Below are 18340 nucleotides of genomic sequence, written 5' to 3' on the forward strand. Positions count from 1 at the left end.
TCTTGAGACAAAAGATCATCAGCAGCTGACAAACCTAATTGTTTCTCTTTGGAAGTCATATAGATGCCAGAGTGATTTCAACAGTGTATCCTTCATACTTTAACCAATTTTTAGTTTTAAACCCAACTATTTTTACACCCATAATTTTTCTGTCTTCTCTAGCACTCCGTTACACTCAGTCTTGTAACAGGCAAAAAAGCTCATTCTGTGTAAACCAAGAACAAAGCCAACAACAGTTAAACTCTTAACCATCAGATCTTAAAATCAAGGAGTCATATTTAGCCCATATGTGATGGTTACAGAAAAACAGAGAAAAAAAGTAGTAATACAGGGAAAACAATATACACATTCCTGTGTCCATGCCTTTCTCTACTTTTATGCTCAAAGTTCCACTGCTCCACTGAGTCTTAAGGCCATTGACTTCAGTGTGACTGAAGAGGCAGAGGGGTTTTGTTCAATTAGTCTTTCATACTGAGGAGACACAGGAAATTCCACTTCAGCATAAGAGAAAGCTTTATTGTGAGGGTGATGAGGCAGTGGATCAAGTTGCTCATCAAAGCTGTGGAGAATCTGTACTTGGAGATATTCAAAACCCAACTGCACATGGCTCAGCAACCTGCTCTTGCTGACCCTGCTCAGGGTGCTGTACTAGATGCTCTCCAGAAGAGCTCTCCAGAATCAGCTCTTCTGTGATTTTGTGATTTTATGACTTTCTGAGCTGCACAATAGCACTGTTAACTTGAAGGGATTTAAGAAAAATATTTCCTTTTAAAGCTTCCTTGTCTGAAAATCAAGATTGTCTCTTATGTTGCTCTAAGAAGTTTTTATCTACAATGAACAGAGAGAAGGAAGTACTGTTGATTAGTATAAAAGTTTTGAGATTTATTTTTTTTTTGCCAACCCCGTACCTCCTCTCCACTGGTAGCTGCCAGTTAGAACACTGAAAAATGTCCACTTTGGCATACATTTTTTCTCTCTCTGTTAATTTCTGGCCTGGTTTTAACTTTCATTTTTTTGCAATTGTATCTCATGAGTTAAGGAAATTGTCAGGCAGTCCACATGAGAACAACCTCGGATACTGCGTGAGGTCTTTTTTACATTTTGGCTTAACTCTAAAGGAAGGCCACAAAAATGGTCAGAGGGTTGGAGCACCTCTCTTATGAAGACTGACTGAGACAGTTTAGGTTGTTCAGTGAGCAGGGGAGGGGAGTTGAGAAGAGAGGCTTCAGAGACATCTTATTGCAGCCTTTCAGTACTTAAATGGATCTATAAGAAAGCAGGGAACAGGTTATTCCCACAGCCTGTTGCAACAGGACAAGTGGTAATGGCTTTAAACTAAAAGAGGATAGATTCAGACTAGATACAAGGAAGAATTTTTTTACAGTGTGGCTGATGATACACTGGATTAAATTTCCCAAAGAGGTGGTGAATGCCCCATCTGTGAAAACGTTCAAGATTGGACAGGACTCTGATCTGCCTGGTCTAGTTGAAGATGTCCCTGCTCATTGCAGGGGAATTAGACTAGATGGCCTTTAAAGCTCCCTTCAGACAATATCATCAGTCTCTATTTATACTACATTGATCTACAGGCAGGTGAAAGATAAACTTTTCCTGCAGCTGAAAGGGGCACATATTGGGATTGTCTTGCAGAAATTTACAGAGTTTATAGAAATCACACAATTTCTGTGTTGCAGATTTTATGCCACTTGAACTATGCTTTGCTGTTTGTTTTTTTTTTAGTCCAACAGTTTTCCTAATTTTTTTCCAAAACTAAAAGACAAAATCTATATTTGTAACCTTCAGATTGTATCATCTGGAAGGTTCAGTGAACTGAAAAACCAGACAAGTATTTAAAGTAGCATCTCTTGCCTTTTCTTGAGATGCATCTGTTCAGGTATCTCTTGTTTAGCAGTGATAGCTTGGCTGTGGTCCAGCAGTTTAATTAGCACTTGTTTACCTAATCTCTTATAGCAGATATTACTACTGAATTAAGGGACTCTGAAAATCCCATATCTGACAAAGCAGGCTTAATGATGAAAATCACTATGTTTTTACGTTGCATTTCTCTTGGCAAGAGCACCTACTAGAAGACATACATTTTTCACCAGCTAGAAAACACTCAGTTCAGAGTTGCAATCCCCGAGTTGTTCACTCTTCAGAAAAACAGAATTGAGTAGGAATTAAAATTGAATGAAAACTGGAGGGGGAGTTGCAGAGAAAGATGAAGTGTACAAGAGAGCATCATTTTCTAGACAGATGTTAATTTGTTTCTCACTGGGTGAAACCGATCTGCTGTAATGTAACTGTATATTTTGAAATGTTTTTGAGCAGAATATCTGTGGAGCACTGAGAGTTGATTTCAGCCGCTGGGTTTGTTCAGTTGTCTGATTTCCTCACACAGGCTAGCTAGCTTGGCTCCTGCTTGACAGCTGCTGAGAACTGATTTTTGGAGACTTATACTCATGGGGTGGGAGAAGTAATGTTGTGCTTTGCTGAAAGGAGAAGAAACATCCCCAACCAGTGGTCCTCATAAGCAATGCCACCTAGGTTGTGTCTCTTCCTCTCTAACCCTCCTTTTGGCAGAGGTGTGGGGAAAGGAATGAGGAAGTATGTTGTTACTGACTGTGTATGGACCACAAAACTAAAAACCTGAGATATGAAGATATGATTTTCTTTCACTGGTAAACTGTGGATTACTCTAGTAAAAAGTATAAGTCCTTCTAGCAAAAAGGAAAAGTCAATTTGCAAACATGGCTACATGCTCTTCTATACAAGTGCTGGCCCACTGTTTTAGAGTTGTAGAGGTTATTTGGCTACACAGCATGACATTCCTTTACATTTTCCTACCCCTGTTGCAGGACCCATCAGAGTCCATAATCCAGTATCATTGGATAATTGGGCTGTAAACTGTCTTTGTGCATTAGCTTCTACTCAGGCAAATGACCTGAGCCTTCAGCAGAGTAGAACAGGACAGGAGGGGCAGGTGCTGTTGTTGCAACCCTGAGGTGAGGTCTCTCCTCCCAGGATTCGGTGTTCAGGGTCTCCATCTGCATGTACAGGCAATTTAGTCTTCACCTAATTTTAAGTGTTTAATTTTCACATTCCATGTTGCCCCGCACAGATTTTTCTCCATTGGCTGTACAGGAAGATTCTGTTGGGCATTCAAATTAGATACCTAAAGTAGTCTGAGGAGAACCCACAATGCCAATTTTCCTTATGGTTTACAATATATTAATTGTATCATTCTTAATAGTCATGTCTTGGTGAGCAAAGGAAATATAATGCTTTTGGCATTGTTTTCTCTCTCTTACAAGAGATTGCCTCTGATATTTCATGTTGTTGTATTGCGATCCACTGCTTCTGTGCATGTACTTTAGCAATAGGTGTAAAATGTCAATAATATATCATAATGATGAAACAGAGAATTAAAATTGTATGTAATGGTTCTCTTGGACAGATCTCAAATTCTGCCAGGTGGCATATCAAGTTTTCAGTTATGATTTTGTAGTTGTCAAGCTGTTTACTTAGGAATATGAGGGAAAAATTAAAGAAAAGGAGACATAATATTTTTTGAGGACTGTAAAGACTGTAGTACTTTTTTTAATCAAACTGGAGAAAACCTAGAAAAAATAACTGAGTATAGTCTGATGTGCTGATATTGAGGATTGACAATGATATGGATAAAGATTACTTTAAGCATTTATTAAAATTAATAAGTTTGCATTTTTCTTTTGACAATGCTGGACCCATCTGGGGCCAACTTGTACCATCAGTAGCTGAAGCAATTATTTTCACTGCTGCTGTTTTGTAATTTTGCCTTTGAAGTACACTTGATGTAGGATTCTTAATGTACCTTCAAAAGATAAAACATTTTTTTCTTGGTACAATTTGATGCTACAAATACACTCCTTAGTATCACTAGTAATATTCCAACTGTTCAAAGGGGAGTGTTCCTTGTAGTACAGTGATCAGGATACATGTTGATGAGTCAAATTGGTTTTTCTCTCCTCTGTATTTCAGATAAGCCACCCTAAGGTGGCTGCAGGGCTTTCCCAAATTGCCAGTCAATAATAAGAGAAAATAAATTATGTATTCTTGCACAAAGAAGAGCAACTATAAACTGACCACAAATAAATGTAAGATATAAATTAAATATGAGCTCTGAATTACAGAATACTTTCTAAATATTCGAGGAAGGAGATTATGAAGCAATTTCCAGCAGGAGTTTCAGAAAAAAAATTACTTAAATGGTCTTGACATAAGAATTGGTGTAAGAATCTCTATTTCCTCCATTGACTGAGATGATAGTCAACTAAAAATATTGACCTAGAAGATCTGGCCCTATTCTGACATGAAGAACATTGGATAACTTTATTAAGGAAGAAAAAAACCAGGACATTTTTAAATTCTTTCTAAGTTGGTACCTAGTAGGTACACTGTACAAGAGTGTTTAGGAGTAGTTTTACTGTGATACAACTTGATGGATTTCATTTTTGTTTGTGTATAAACCATTCCAGTATATATCACATATTTTCATGTGAAAGGTTATTTTCATTAGCCTCCAGTATCTCTACATGTTTGTTTTGGTGAAATGGATCTTATGATTTTTTAATAAAAGATAGAAAAATGCATTTATATGCAGATTAAATTAAAAGCTTAACAACTGTTGGCAACTCAAGAAATAGATCAAAATATTAATTTATGAAATCTTCTGTTCCTTATTTATTTTCAGATGATTTTTCATTACCATATGTTTATTATGTAACTTTTTTGATTCTAATGTTTTAAAGTTTAATTTCAATATCTTTTATCTGCAGTGGTTAATTCGTTTACTGTTACATTATGCAGCCACCTTTTCAATAGGGCCTGATTCACAAAGAAGTTAATAATTCTACATGTTTGAATGCCTTGATGGGACCTGATAGTCTTTTGAACATGCTTTTCACAATAGACCTGCAGGATATTTCAGGCTGGAAAAAAACTGTTGCATAATACTGTGAGTTATTTCTAAAAACTTTCTTCCATTTCCTCATCAAAATGTTTATTTGTATCATAATAGGAACAATTTTATATTCTAATGAAAATTTTCCATTGAAGACAGTATTTATTAACTCCATAGTGCTCTGTTAGATATCTGTGGCAAACTAAAAAATCCAAAACCAAGCACAAGAATCCCTTAAAACAAGCATAAGAATCCCGTAAAAAGAAAGTGGAGAAGTCAAAAGATGAAGTGAAAACCTTACGTATGAATTAATTTTCTAGTCCAGCTGAAAATTTCCAGTGTGCCTGGAAACCAAAGAAAAACACAAAAATATATTTCTGAAACCTTTTTGCAAAAGTGAAACCCCCACTTGCTCATGAGTGCATCTGGTAATTAGTAATTTTCTATTTTCTGACAGCTTTACTATAATTGGCTGCAGTGGGCTCCTCTCTTTTTTAGACAAATACATCTTTTAATACCTTTGTCAGTTAGCTGGGCTGTAATTCATCTGTTGTGCTGATCCCCTCCAGCAGGGGAATGACTCCCCTCCCTGAGGAGGAAGCAACAGAAGAAAGAACCTGAACTGAACCTAAACTGACCACAACCTCCATTCCCCATCTCCCTGCACCACTCAGGGGAAGGAGGTGAGAACTGGGAATAAAGCAAAGCCCGGGAGGGAGGGAGGGGTGGGAGGAAAGTATTTTTAAGACTTGATTTGCTTCTCATTATCCTACTCTGATTTTGATTGGTAATACATTAAATGAACTTCCCCAAGCTGAGTCTGTTGTGCCCATGATGGTAACTGGTGAATGATCTCTCCTTGTCCTCATCTCAACTCATGAGACACTTGTTATACCTCCTCCCCCCTGTCCAGTTGAGGAGGGAGTGATAAAGCAGCTTTGGTGGACACCTGACATCCAGCCAGGGTCAACCCACCACATACAGGTGGCTGAGTGACTCCTGACTGAGCATCAAGATAGGAAGCTTCTTTATATAGGAGGAGCTTTCCAGTGGAGGCATTTTTACTGGGTAAGGCAAGTCCAGAGGTTGGTAATACAATTTTCTGAAGAAGAGTTCGTTTTAAAATCTGGATTTGTTGTGAATAGCAATGTTTGAGGGACAAAAGAGAAAAAAATCAAGTTTATTAAGTGTTTTGTTTCAAGTGCTGATATTTTACATTAGGTTCTATATTGTTGTGCAGTAATATGGATACAAAATCTGACTACTTAACAGGGAATATTGAATAATTTTTTTTACTTTAATGCTGTGTCCTTGTTTTTTTTTTCAACTTCCTTTCAAAAAAGAATTTTTATTAAGAATGACCCAGTTTTACAGGCACCCTGATTTCACTGAGTTGAACAGATAATTTTGCTGAACTTTCTGCAGTTATCTCTACTTCAAAAAATTGGATAGAAGGTAATTGTAGAGATAGGGTGATATCCTGAATAATAGAAAAGAAGGTCTAAGGTTTCTGATTCTACTTTTCTGAGGGGGTTATAAGGCATAAATGGAAAAAGTTTTTTGAAATGTGACCTGTCTCAAAGGTGGCTATATACAAAGCTATATTTCAGATATGTGTATATATATATATATATATATGATTGAACTGTGTGATTATTGTTATTTTGAGAAGAAATATAGCAGGCATCGAAAAGGTAAAAGAAAAATCCAGAAGGGATCAGTTTATTTTTTTTTCTCTGAGAGATAATATTTCCCAGAAAAAGAAAATCACTTCTGCTCTAAAGATATTGTGTTAACTCTGGAAAAGAGATTCAATCAATAAAGTGGGAAAGGATTTTAATCACAATTTCAGCAAAAATCTCAATGTGACCTTAACTGTGGAGTTACTAATAATATTTTTATAATAATGAAAATGTCATATCATCTAGATTTCATATATAACCATGTAAAGTGTTCCAAATTAATTATGAGACATGGATTTTAATTTTGATCATTCAGTTCCCACAACTAAAAATAGCCTTTTCTTCCTTCTTCTGTCACTATTTAAAAAATCTCTTCTGAGGAAATAGAAAACAAATTTCCTGAGGATGAAGGCTGTGAGAATCTTGAGATTAATACTTATGTACGTTATCCTGTTTATTTTCTCTATTACATGTGTAAAATAGTACATCAGATGCCATTCAAATTTCACATGTGCCACACAGTCTATATGTTTTAGTTTTGATTTTATTTCCTTACCTACCCCTCTGAGTCAGTGGCACGTTAAAGAACTGATTTGCAGTTACCATTTTAGGAGGCATATAATCTTACCTTAGATTTTCTTTATTCTGTCTTGCTTCTTGTAGCTCTGGATATCACAATATAGATTTTTCTAAATAAAAATAATCCCTTAGAAAAATGTTGGCCTCCATTTCGAAGTTTATATGAAAGAAAAAGAGATTTGTGTCTAAATCCTACACATCAGGGTCATTCATATTAATCAGTCTTTTCTATAAAGCTATAATATTTTTATTCATGCTGGTGGAAAACTTTGTTTACTATGGTTAAGCCACAAAAAAAATTAAACTTTTTCATCATGTATGTTTGTTGCCATTGAAGATCAAACCTTAGAGAAAAGTGGTAATTAAACTACTGATGACCAATATAAGAACTCAGTTTACTTACAGACTGCAATGTAGCAGTGCAGAAGACTCATATGGAAACAATTTTACTCTCAAAGACAATTTTCACTTGATATTAAGAAGACTATGTTGAGAAGAAGCTTGATAAATACTATTTCTTACTCTGTTTGCAAACTCAAGTGTAAAATGAGACTCAAATATCAAATGGGAGATGCATGTTACTTCTCTCCTACTGTTTGGCTAACGTGTTGAAAAACACCATGTGAACAGCCATCCTGAACTGCTGAAGTGCACTAATTTATTACTGTAAAATGGAACAATGGCTGGCAGTACTCACAAAACCCCGGGGAAGTTGTGTGAAAAAATAATTGAGGGGTTGATGTAACCTCTGACTGCTTTCAGAGACTGAGCTCATCTTCGAAAGGGAAGTAGAAGTTATGTATTTCTTGGAGATGCCTACACTGACAGTTGTGAGTTTTGCAGCTCTCCAGATTGGAAGCTGTGCAGTCTCATTAGCACAGAGTTGCTCTCAACCTGAAGTACAAAACTCAACAGCTTGTACACTCTACTGGGCTGTTTCATGCCCAGTCAATGCAGGCCAAGCCAATATCACCGTGCCTTATAAATATATGTAAATTGTTGGGGTTTTTTCCACTCAAAATAGGCTCAGGTATTTATACAGGAGGGAAAAAAATAAAAACAAAAAATCAAATAAAGAAAGAAGTCATATGTTTGTTTGTATTTACATACATTTTTGGTGTGGGTTTTTTTGGTTTGGTTTGGTTTGGTTGTTTTGGTTTTTTTCTCCTGTCTTCTTAGAGAGTCCTGGTAGACTATTGCTCTCCTCTTGTATCCCTATTTCAGGCAGTTAACCTTGTGTCTAAACACACATTGAAACAACTAGAATGTCCCAAGTCATCATGGCTGGGCTTCGTGAACGAAGATTTGGGAAGGACTCTACCCACACTTGCTACAAGTACGCTGGTGGCCTAAAAGGCCAATACAAGATAGACAAGTCCAGTTGCAAAAGGCACAGTGGAAAGACTCCTTAGGTGGTATCAAGACACGATTCTTTCTGTGTCGGCTTTTCTCCTTAAGAGTGATCCTGTGTGTGTTCTCAAAGGAAGAAGCAGCTTTATGGATAGTGTGTCTCCAGACCTCCCGATTGGAGGACAGAGGAGACCAGTGATGATGATCAATATGGCCAAGGCTGAGATGTTGTTTCAGGGAGTCCTTTTGTCTCCTCTTCAGGGCTCCTGTCTTGTGGCAGCAGGTGGCAAGTTCACCATAAACCTTAGGAAGGCAGTGGTCCTTCATCCTGGAGACGTGTCCTGCCCAGCGCAGCTGTGTTCTCAGCAACATGGCCTCAATACTTGTGACTGCTGCTTGTTCTAGAACAGATGTATTGGTCACATAATCTGACCAGTGGATGTTTAGGATTGTATGGAGGCAGTGTTGATGGAAGTATTCTGAGTCACGAATGGCCCAAGTATTTTTTTCCAAAGGCATAAAAACTGTAGGAAGTCCAAGCAAGATGAATAAGTTGATTATCAAAAAGGTTAAATTTCCTTGAAAATATTTCAATCACTTAGAAATCCAGAAGAATGTTGCAAGGCTTTTCTATATCTTCTTTTATCTGTCTACCAGATGTTGCAGTCCTCCCCAGAGAGACCTTAAATTTAACACGTCATAAAGCAGTCAAACACCTTCATGCGTAAACCTGTTGTTGGAGCATTTTCTAAATTAATATGTATTATTTATCCCAGAAAAGGAACTTTGGGGAGATAATATGAACTATTGCAGGAATTCACTTGTTTTCTGTTGAATTCACACAAAAAAGACTTGGATGCTGAGGACAAACAAACCAAAACAAAACAAGGAGCACTTATAGTAATGAAAAGCATATGAAACCTTATTAGCTGTGTTTTTTTTTCATATGTCCTCTCAGCCTTTCAGGATTATCCAGTCTTGGTTCTTTCTGATATTTTTAATATACTCTTTTTCTTTTTTACTTCATTACCTTTAACTTTATTTCTTTCAGTTTGGAAGAGAAAAAATGGAAGCAGTTTCTCTTTTTCTGATAGAAAAAGTTCTTAGTCTTTTTTTTCCTCTCTGTCTGGACATAAACCCACAAATTCATCTTTGTCTGTACAGATGATGGGATCTATAACTATTTATCTACTTCGGTCACATCCCCTTTCTTCTGACATAAATCTGATCCTGTATTTGTGCATTCCACATGTTGCCTTCCAACAGTATTAACAGAGGGCTATGACATCAGGGATCCTAAAATTGCACAGCTCCAGATTGCACTCAGATCTCATTCTCATCAGTATTTCTTACACTGTGTAGCAAAATTCATCATTAATAATTAAATTGTGTTTAAGTATGTCCATATATGTGCAGAGGAGGACAATGAGCATACATAGAAGGTGAATTAGTTCTTAAATTGAAAAATCCCTGAAGAAATTTTAAATAATCAGAGATCAACATCTATTTCAGCTCTGTGACCTTATCTTGAAAAATATACTAGCGTTTTCTTTACTTCAGTGCATTTGAGGTAGCAAAAAGGCTGCACAGAGATCAAACACATGAAGCATCACTCAATAAAAGTTGATCTCAGTGGAATATTTGGGTTATAACAACCATTTCTAATTTCATTGAATTCCTTTATAAAAATGTTCATTCCTTCAGTGGCTGGAAAGGCATAAATATGAGATTGTAGGCCAGGTACTATGAGTTTTGTAGGCCAGGTTTTTTAAGTAGGGGGCTTGGGAGCTGCTGACTCCTGAGCAAGGTAATCTCTTGGTCTCCACCCCGGGTCTCTGTGCTCCTTAAATACCCCCACTGCCAGTGTCACAATGTGTCACAAAGTGCCCTGGAACACCTCTCTGTGCCAAAGGGCCACCCCTGGCACCCCTAACAACCACAGAACTGTCTGGAATCATCTAGAAATTACTGGAACTGCTAACTCAGTATGCACTTCGACTGTCTGGCTTGCAAACTTACAACTACACAGTGCAAGATTCCTTGTTTCTTATAGATAAATATAGTTTTTTGGGTTTTTTGCTGTTCAGTAATAATTCATAATGTTTAGTTTTTCAATGTGTGTCTACTAAGTTACATAGATGTAGAGGAAAGAGCAGTTGAAATACACCTTTTGAGGTTGGTTTGACCCAATCTGTGGAATTTCATTTTGATGTTGTGCTGATTTTGGCTGGGATAGAGACCATTTTCTTCATAGTAACTTGTATGGAACTATTGAAACAATTCTTGAAGTAAATCAAAAAAGAATTTTTTTTTTTACCTGTAAAATTATTATTATTTGGATGTCCAAAGTCCAAATCCTTTCTCCTGTGCAACTTCCATGCTGAACTCTATCTCTAGTGGTGTAATTCCCTTTTCATCTTTAATCAAGAGTTACTGTGGCTGCAAGGATTTTGCATGAGTTGACCACTAACAATTATGGTTGCTAGGGCAAATTTGAGCCATCTGATCATGAGTTCCAAGGTCACTGTAGAAAAAAGCAGTCCTACAATCAAATAAGTATCATGTGTCTGTTCATTAAACCAGAATGAAAAAATTATTTGATAATGTATAAAAAAATTGTCTTTCAATTGAAGATGATGATTTTTTCTGATTGAATTTTTTTTTTCAGAATTTAATTTCAAAAATATTACTATGATATTCATAGAGTCAGGATGCAAAAATGTATTTCAGTATAATAATGTATTTTTTCTTTATCTATTGAGTCAATTTTGTATTGGATGTATTCTAGGATATAGCATTATGAGAGAAAGAGAAATGCTCTGATGTTTTGATTTTTGTCTTTGAAATTCAATGCAGCTAAGCACATTAGTGTGCTTACCTGATCCACAAAGGTACCCGAGAAAGCTTTTTATCTGAGCCTTGTGGGATTTAGATTCCTAACTCAATTAAATCCATTCTATTTCTTTAGATTTGCTTCAACCAAAACATTCACACTAAGCTTTAAAGCAAACTTTGGTGAAAGGAGTAAAGTTTTCTTCTCAAACTCAAATAGTAGCGATTTTAATTTCCTTTGCCTAATGAGATTAAAGTACTGAACTACTGCATTACTCTGGTGACCTCTTTCTCTTTGGTAAGCTGTCTCAAGTGTGGCAAACGTGGCATATGGGAACAGAGGAAATGTCAAACTGGGGAGCAAAGATTTACAAAATTTAATAACTTTCATAAGCTTTAGCTTCTCGACTTAATATGGACAAAAAAAAAAAGGAAGGAAAATGCCAGATGCTATAATAATATGGGTTCTTCTAAAACAGAAATAAGTGTACAAACAGATTTATAATGACTTTTTGTAATCCATGGAGTGCAGATTTACTGTAGTTAATATTTTCTCTTTAAAGTTCAGTTAATATTGTTGTTCCTTGCTAAGTCTTTCAAGAATTTCCTATTGGCTTAAACTGCCATGTTTTGTACTTAGTAACATCTACACGAAGAGCATATATCATAAAAACTTCTTAAATTAAAAATTTCTATTTTATAAGGAAATGTGTCCTTTCTTTAGCCATTTGATGATAAAGTAACCCACTGTTATACATATATAGAAGTTTTTCTTGTGGTTTTGTAGCACCAGCATATTTTTTCTTTTTTTTCTTTTTTTGTCGCCATAGTCAGTTATATTCTACTTTTGGTAGTCATTAAATTATAGTATTTTTTGTATAAAGGAGGATCTACAAATTGGTAATGGCTAAGTTTTGGTTAGTATATATTTACTGTTTATTATGGTAGTTGGTGCTCTATTTGTGCTGGTAGTAAGCTTCAGAGTAACGTCAAGAATTTATTTTTCCTTTGAGTCATTCACACAGAAGATGTTAAAGGGCTCTTGGCGCTAAAAAGAAATGCAAAAGAGAAGGAAAATTTGTCCTTTATGAAAGGTTGATACTTTTCTAAATGGACATAAAGCAATGCACCCGTATCACTGTATATTTTTTTTAATTTGTTCGGATGTGTAATAGCACAACATAGATCAGACTGTTAAAAGGACAACTACGTTTTAAAGTAGATGTGTCACCTGCTGAAGATACAGATTCATGGAGGGGGTTTTTCCATCTTTGATCATTATTTGCCCCTGTCTGATGGCAGCACGATGCAGGTCCTGATCTGACCTGTCCCGTGGAAAATCCCTGTGGTCTCCCAGTGCAATAGTGCTCATTGCCACGGCACACATGGGTGCCTTTACAGCAACCAGGACATAAAGCAGCTGCCCTTCAGACCTCTTTGCCCCTGTGCCTCCCTCCTCCTCCCAGGCTCAGCCTTTCAGTCCACCCCTGCTCCACTGTCCTGCCCAAAAATTCTGTCCTCAATTCTGTTTCTGGGGTGTCTCAAAACTGCCAAGGATTTCTAAAGCCTTGCTTAACAGATTCCTAATGGCATCATACATTTGTATTAATATATTGATATAAATATTGACATCATATCCCTCTTCGAGAACATTGTAATTACTAGGTCAGTTCTTTCTACATGCAAACACACACGCAGTTAATCAAACTTAAGCAGTGATGTACAGTGAAGATTATTTAAAAATTCTTGCCAGCTTGGGGAAAAATAAATAACTTTGTCATATTGAGCGAAGAAAAAGAGAAGCTTTGAAGCTTCCTGGAACTGGTTTGTAGTCTTAAATGTTAGACTGTATTTTAACTTCTATATCTGTCTGACACATACATGGCTTTAAATAAATCCTTATCTACAGTTTCAGTCTAATAGGACTACCTGTAGGCAAGAAATAGTCGTCAAAACCACTTGGAGTTTTATGCAGTTAATATATTGTTTCACAAAGAATATTGATATTTTAAATCCAAGACCACAGTTTCAATATATTATCTCTCTTCCAGTATTTAAAGAGTGAAAGCAACGTATAATAGATTAATAAACAGAAATATGTAACTTTTAAAAATATGTACTTTTCCTGGTAACAACATGGTCTATTTATACTTATTAATTATATGGTTAGAACTTTTGATCTGAAGTTTTAAAGTAAAAAGTGACCCTTTGTTTGAAATGAAGTGGTTTTTTTCAGTCTCAGCTCTTTCTGAAGCTCTCACTGCAATTCTTTTTTTCTGCACAGTTCTAGTCACATAGTCATGATCATGCATCTTAAGAAATTTCCACTAGATAAGTTACAGCAACAGGGTGTTTGTATTCTGCTGTACACATGTTGTAACTTGATTAATTTTAATCCTCTTGCATTACAAACTAATCTGCTGAATTTTCTTATATTTACTCCAAGTGGACAGTTTTCATATATTTAGTTATCACAATTCAGCTGATATTCAGCAACTTTGTAGTATTCAGCAGTTGAGTTCTTTGTAGGAAAAAGTTTAGAGGTATACAGTGCAACTGTTACCCAAGTGCTACTGAAATTCCATCATCAAAAATCTTTGATCTTCCTCATAATCTCCAAAACAAAGCTACTGGAGAACAGAATGTATTTTCAGAAGTAGTTTCAATAATGAGAGATTATGGAAGAGATTAAATAATTTGCCATCTGCTATACAACATAACACACTAGTATGGCCCAGAGATTCTCTTTTCTTGGAAATCTCCTTTCTAAAAGGCACCCTTACAAGTGCTTGTTCAATTTTTAGAAGTTAGTGTAACCTCTCCCCATAGTAGTCTCTCCTCAGGCTGGGTTACTATTTTGTTTTAGTCACTTTATTTAGTCATTCCATAGGGAAATCTAAGACCAATGTATACCAGACTTAATTTCCTCACATACTCAATTGAGATTCCTTATCTAAACATATATATGTAATACCTATAAATAAAAGTTTATATAAAAAGTTATATAATATGTAGAAATTGTATGACAGTGACACTGAGTAGAACTTGCCTTTCAAGATAAATCACAGTATGTTTAGGGAGCAGGGAGGGAAGTGTTTTGTATTTTTAAGGTCCTAAAACAACTGCAGATAATCTAGTATAGCCACATAAGAAACAGAGGATGTAGAACTGTTCTCAAATAAAATTGTATAGTAAATATAACAAACAAGAAACAATTAATTTCAGAGGGGCACAGAAATTAATGCAGTTTAATAACAGGCTTTGGAAATTAATGTGGTTAACAAACTCTTGTGTTATGTGGCTATTGATTACATTATGCTGCCATCTCTATGCTGTAACTGTAAATGTACAGTCTCTGAGCTGAAAATGAATAATTGAAAGAAGGTAGCATACAGAAGTACACAGAAGATTAGGGACCTGTGTACCAGGTCTGGCTGGGATGGAGTTATTTTTATTCATAGCAGCCTTTATGGTGCTGTATTTTGGATTTGTGGCTAAAAAAAGTGTTGATTACACACCAGTGCTTTGACCATTGCTGAGCAGTGCTTGCAGTGCATCAAGGCTTCTCTTTTTGCCATTCTAATTCCCAGTAGGTTTCAGGGCATGGGACAAAACACTGGGAGGGGACACAGTTGGGACACGTGAGCTGGATTGGCCCAAGGGATATTCCACACCAAATAACATCATACTTATCAATAAAAATGGGGAGGTTTTGGCTATCAAGGTAGCTGTTGTTCAGAGACTAGCTGGGCATTGGTCTGCCTGTGAGAGGTGATGAGTGAGTGCCTTTGCATCACTTGTGATTGTTATTTTTTTTCTCTTCTCTTCACTTCTTAAATTATTTTTATCTTGACCAATGAATTTTCCTGCTTTTGCTCTTCCTGTCTTTCCCGTTTCCTGTTGCATGTGTGTTTTAGCGATTGAGAAGCTGTGTGGGTGCTTGGCTGCTGGCCTGGTGTCAACTCACCAGAACCTGATCAGTCAGTATGGGCCAGGCTGTCTTTAAAGTGTGTGCTTATGAAGCCTCCTAATTTATATGACATGGTGAAGCAGAATACCAGGATTTGAAAGATGCAAGAGGGACCAAATGAGCAACAGGGATGAACTCTTAGTTTAGAGTAGGAACTTAGGAAATTCAGCATTTGCTCTTCCATTGGTTGCTTTGTCTTGCACAGTATATTTATTCTACTTTTTTTCTTAAAAATAGCTTTCATGTTTTAACTTTTTCTACAACATTATAGTGATAATTAAAGGATTAGTAGTAATTCAGGCAAAAATGCTATTTAATCTGACCTGGATTAGGTAAAAGAGAGAATGGCAAAAAAACTTCCCACCAAATAAACACAAAGGCATTTTCATGATTATTTTGCCTCTAAGTAGTCCAATACCAAGGCATATGTATTCTGTTTCATGTCAGTACAGTATTCTGAAGCCAGGAAACACAGCATTAATTTATGGCAAGCCATAACTTTCTTTTTTTTTATTACTCCTCTTCTTGTGGGTTAGTGCATTTGCCAAGATTCCTCAACTACCAAATCTGCTACTTTTAAAAGTTATTTCAAGTGGGGCTGCAACAAGTTCAGTTCTTAGGATCTAACTTCTTTAACAGATGATGATATCCAAAATAATTTTTCTGTCTCCTTGAAATGTCCTTCAATATCTTTTTTGATTACTGGCACCCTCTCATAATAGCCACTACGCACTTCTAGTCTGAGAACAAAATATATGAGTTTTTAGCTTAAAACAATTTTTACATGAGTTTTTCAAGAGAATGAAAAATGGCATTTTGAAATGAAAATGCTGTATCAAACAGAAGTGCAGCATAGCAATATGCAGAGCTGTCATAGCAGTCTTAATGCAAAAGGAAATTTGTGTATAAAATACCTGACATGGACTTTCGATAATATAAGTACCAATATTAAATCAACTATTTTTTCATTTTTCCAATTTTATACTGGTACTAAAAAAAAATTAAAGCACAAGATTAGTCTAAGTCTAAGAATAGAACTGACCATGTTCTCTTTCTTATCTCCATAGTATGTCGTCTTTCTAAGCTTTGCTTCTTCATTCTTCTTAGAGCTTATTTTTATAGCAAATGAAAGCATACACAAACCAAAAATAGACAATCTTTGCATGTCTTCATAATTAGAATCCACAGTAGAATACCATGTGTCATGTTGCACAGAGCTAATTGGCTCAGGCACTGTAATGAGCGTGTTAGAAAGTATAAATTCTTGATAGATTATTTGATTATTTTGTTTGGTTTGTTTTTCATAATGCTAGATAGTCTGAGCAAAAAGCAGAAAGAAACAAGCAGGGTAAAGAGAGGGGATCAAGAACAGGCTGCGATTTGATGGTAAAATATTGCTGTGAAAATTGTTTTAAAGAAAGTAATTTTGAGTTTTACACATCACTCAATAAACATTTTGAAAAGTGTTTTATGAGGAGCCAGTTAAGGAAAGCCTCTTTTCTGGATATATTATGCCCGTATTCTCCACTCTACCGAAAAATCTTACTGATACAATATCCTTTGCTCGCTTTCTCTACCTACATACTGCCATCTTATTTGTGCATTCCCTAGTGACCTCCTTGACAAGTTCCCAGCTTTAGGAACAAGACCTGGTGCTTTCTTCCTCAGATACCCACTTTTCAGAATTTATTGTGACTTATGAGATCGCTTCTTCGTCAGGTTTGCAAAGGCCTTTAAAAACCTCTGAAGTAGGTGACAAATAAACAGAAGGCACAGTGACATTGTATAATCCTTTCTGTATGAAATTAAGTCAAGAACAGAATTACAAACACAGATAATCAGGAAAAAAATAAATCTATTAATTTTTATTTTATTAAACATTATTAACTGTAATAAATTTGGGATAATTTGATATTTTCAACTGTCACACCTAATTTGTTTGGATGTCTAGAAATCAGATTTTTACCAATGTATTGGAAACATAAAGACCTTTTCTAACCCTGAAACCCATAAATTGAATTGAAGCTTTTGAATGAAACCAGGCTATAGCAGTGGACTCAGGAGATATTGACTTTATATTTTTCTCCTTTTCAGCATCGAATTTGGCCTTGAAAATGATACATATGATACTGAAAAATTAAGGGGAAGACCATCTTAGTAATGATGAATATTCTGTGTGCTAGGTCCAATCAGCAGGTACAACCTGCAAGAAGCTTGTTTATCCAGCAGAGTGATCTTATTATTAGGACAGTGATGTAGTGGGGTTTATTTCATACCCTGAAATCACTCAAGGAAATAGCTGAGTGAATGATATTTATCTTGGACACTGAATTATGCTATTACGTGTAGCAATAACTGGCAGCCTACTAAAATAGAGATCAGGTACTACAACCATTCATTGAAGGCAGTTCTGAAATTTCAAAGCTGTTGAATTTTTCAAGTATTTTCCAATTTATAAAATAAAATAAAAGACGATTGACTGCTTGATGATGTGTTGATATAAATAAAAACATTATAAAGTACTGAGTGTATTTTTTCCCCACAGTTGTTTTGAATCACCTAATTGTAGGTGTTGGTGTCTAAATGTATGTTTGTGTCTTTTAAAATATATCTTTTCATTCTTCAAGGAATTTGTAAATCAGGATTTTAATTAGGTTTCTGATACATCAAAATTTTTCTAAACTGAACACTGCATGTGTTCTCCACATCTCAAATGCTGAGTGCACACGGAAAGGGTCAGTTATAGTGCATGCATGCTATCATCTATCTGAGTGTTCACAGTAATATAATTTTTAAGGACATGACAGTCTAATTTTCATTCCATTATGTGGTTTTAAGCCTCTGTTTATACTCCTCGGTTACAGTGGAATAGGACCATTTTAGGCAGAGATAGACAGTTACCTTCTGGAATGTCATTGTTTTCACAAAATATCACAGATTGTTGTCTGTGTCTTTTGATAGGAATGATGAATTTCTATTATATTC

The 18340-nt window shown here is 35.8% G+C and overlaps 1 protein-coding gene across 3 annotated transcripts in view; it reads left to right on the plus strand.

Moving 5' to 3' along the window:
• LOC108503304 (interleukin-1 receptor accessory protein-like 1) overlaps positions 1 to 18340 on the plus strand; it is a 666680-nt gene that overhangs the window by 350879 nt on the left and 297461 nt on the right. The window contains exon 1 of one of the 3 annotated variants that reach the window (XM_017827165.1): positions 10677 to 10728. The exons of the other annotated variants lie outside the window; for them this stretch is intronic. The gene's annotated coding sequence lies outside the window, so the exon portion shown is untranslated. Of the gene's footprint in view, positions 1 to 10676; positions 10729 to 18340 lie in introns of those variants that run through there. 3 annotated transcript variants of the gene reach the window in all.

This window comes from Lepidothrix coronata, unplaced genomic scaffold (assembly GCF_001604755.1).
Source record: "Lepidothrix coronata isolate B3197 unplaced genomic scaffold, Lepidothrix_coronata-1.0 Scaffold135, whole genome shotgun sequence".
NCBI classification, from domain to species: Eukaryota; Metazoa; Chordata; class Aves; order Passeriformes; family Pipridae; genus Lepidothrix; species Lepidothrix coronata.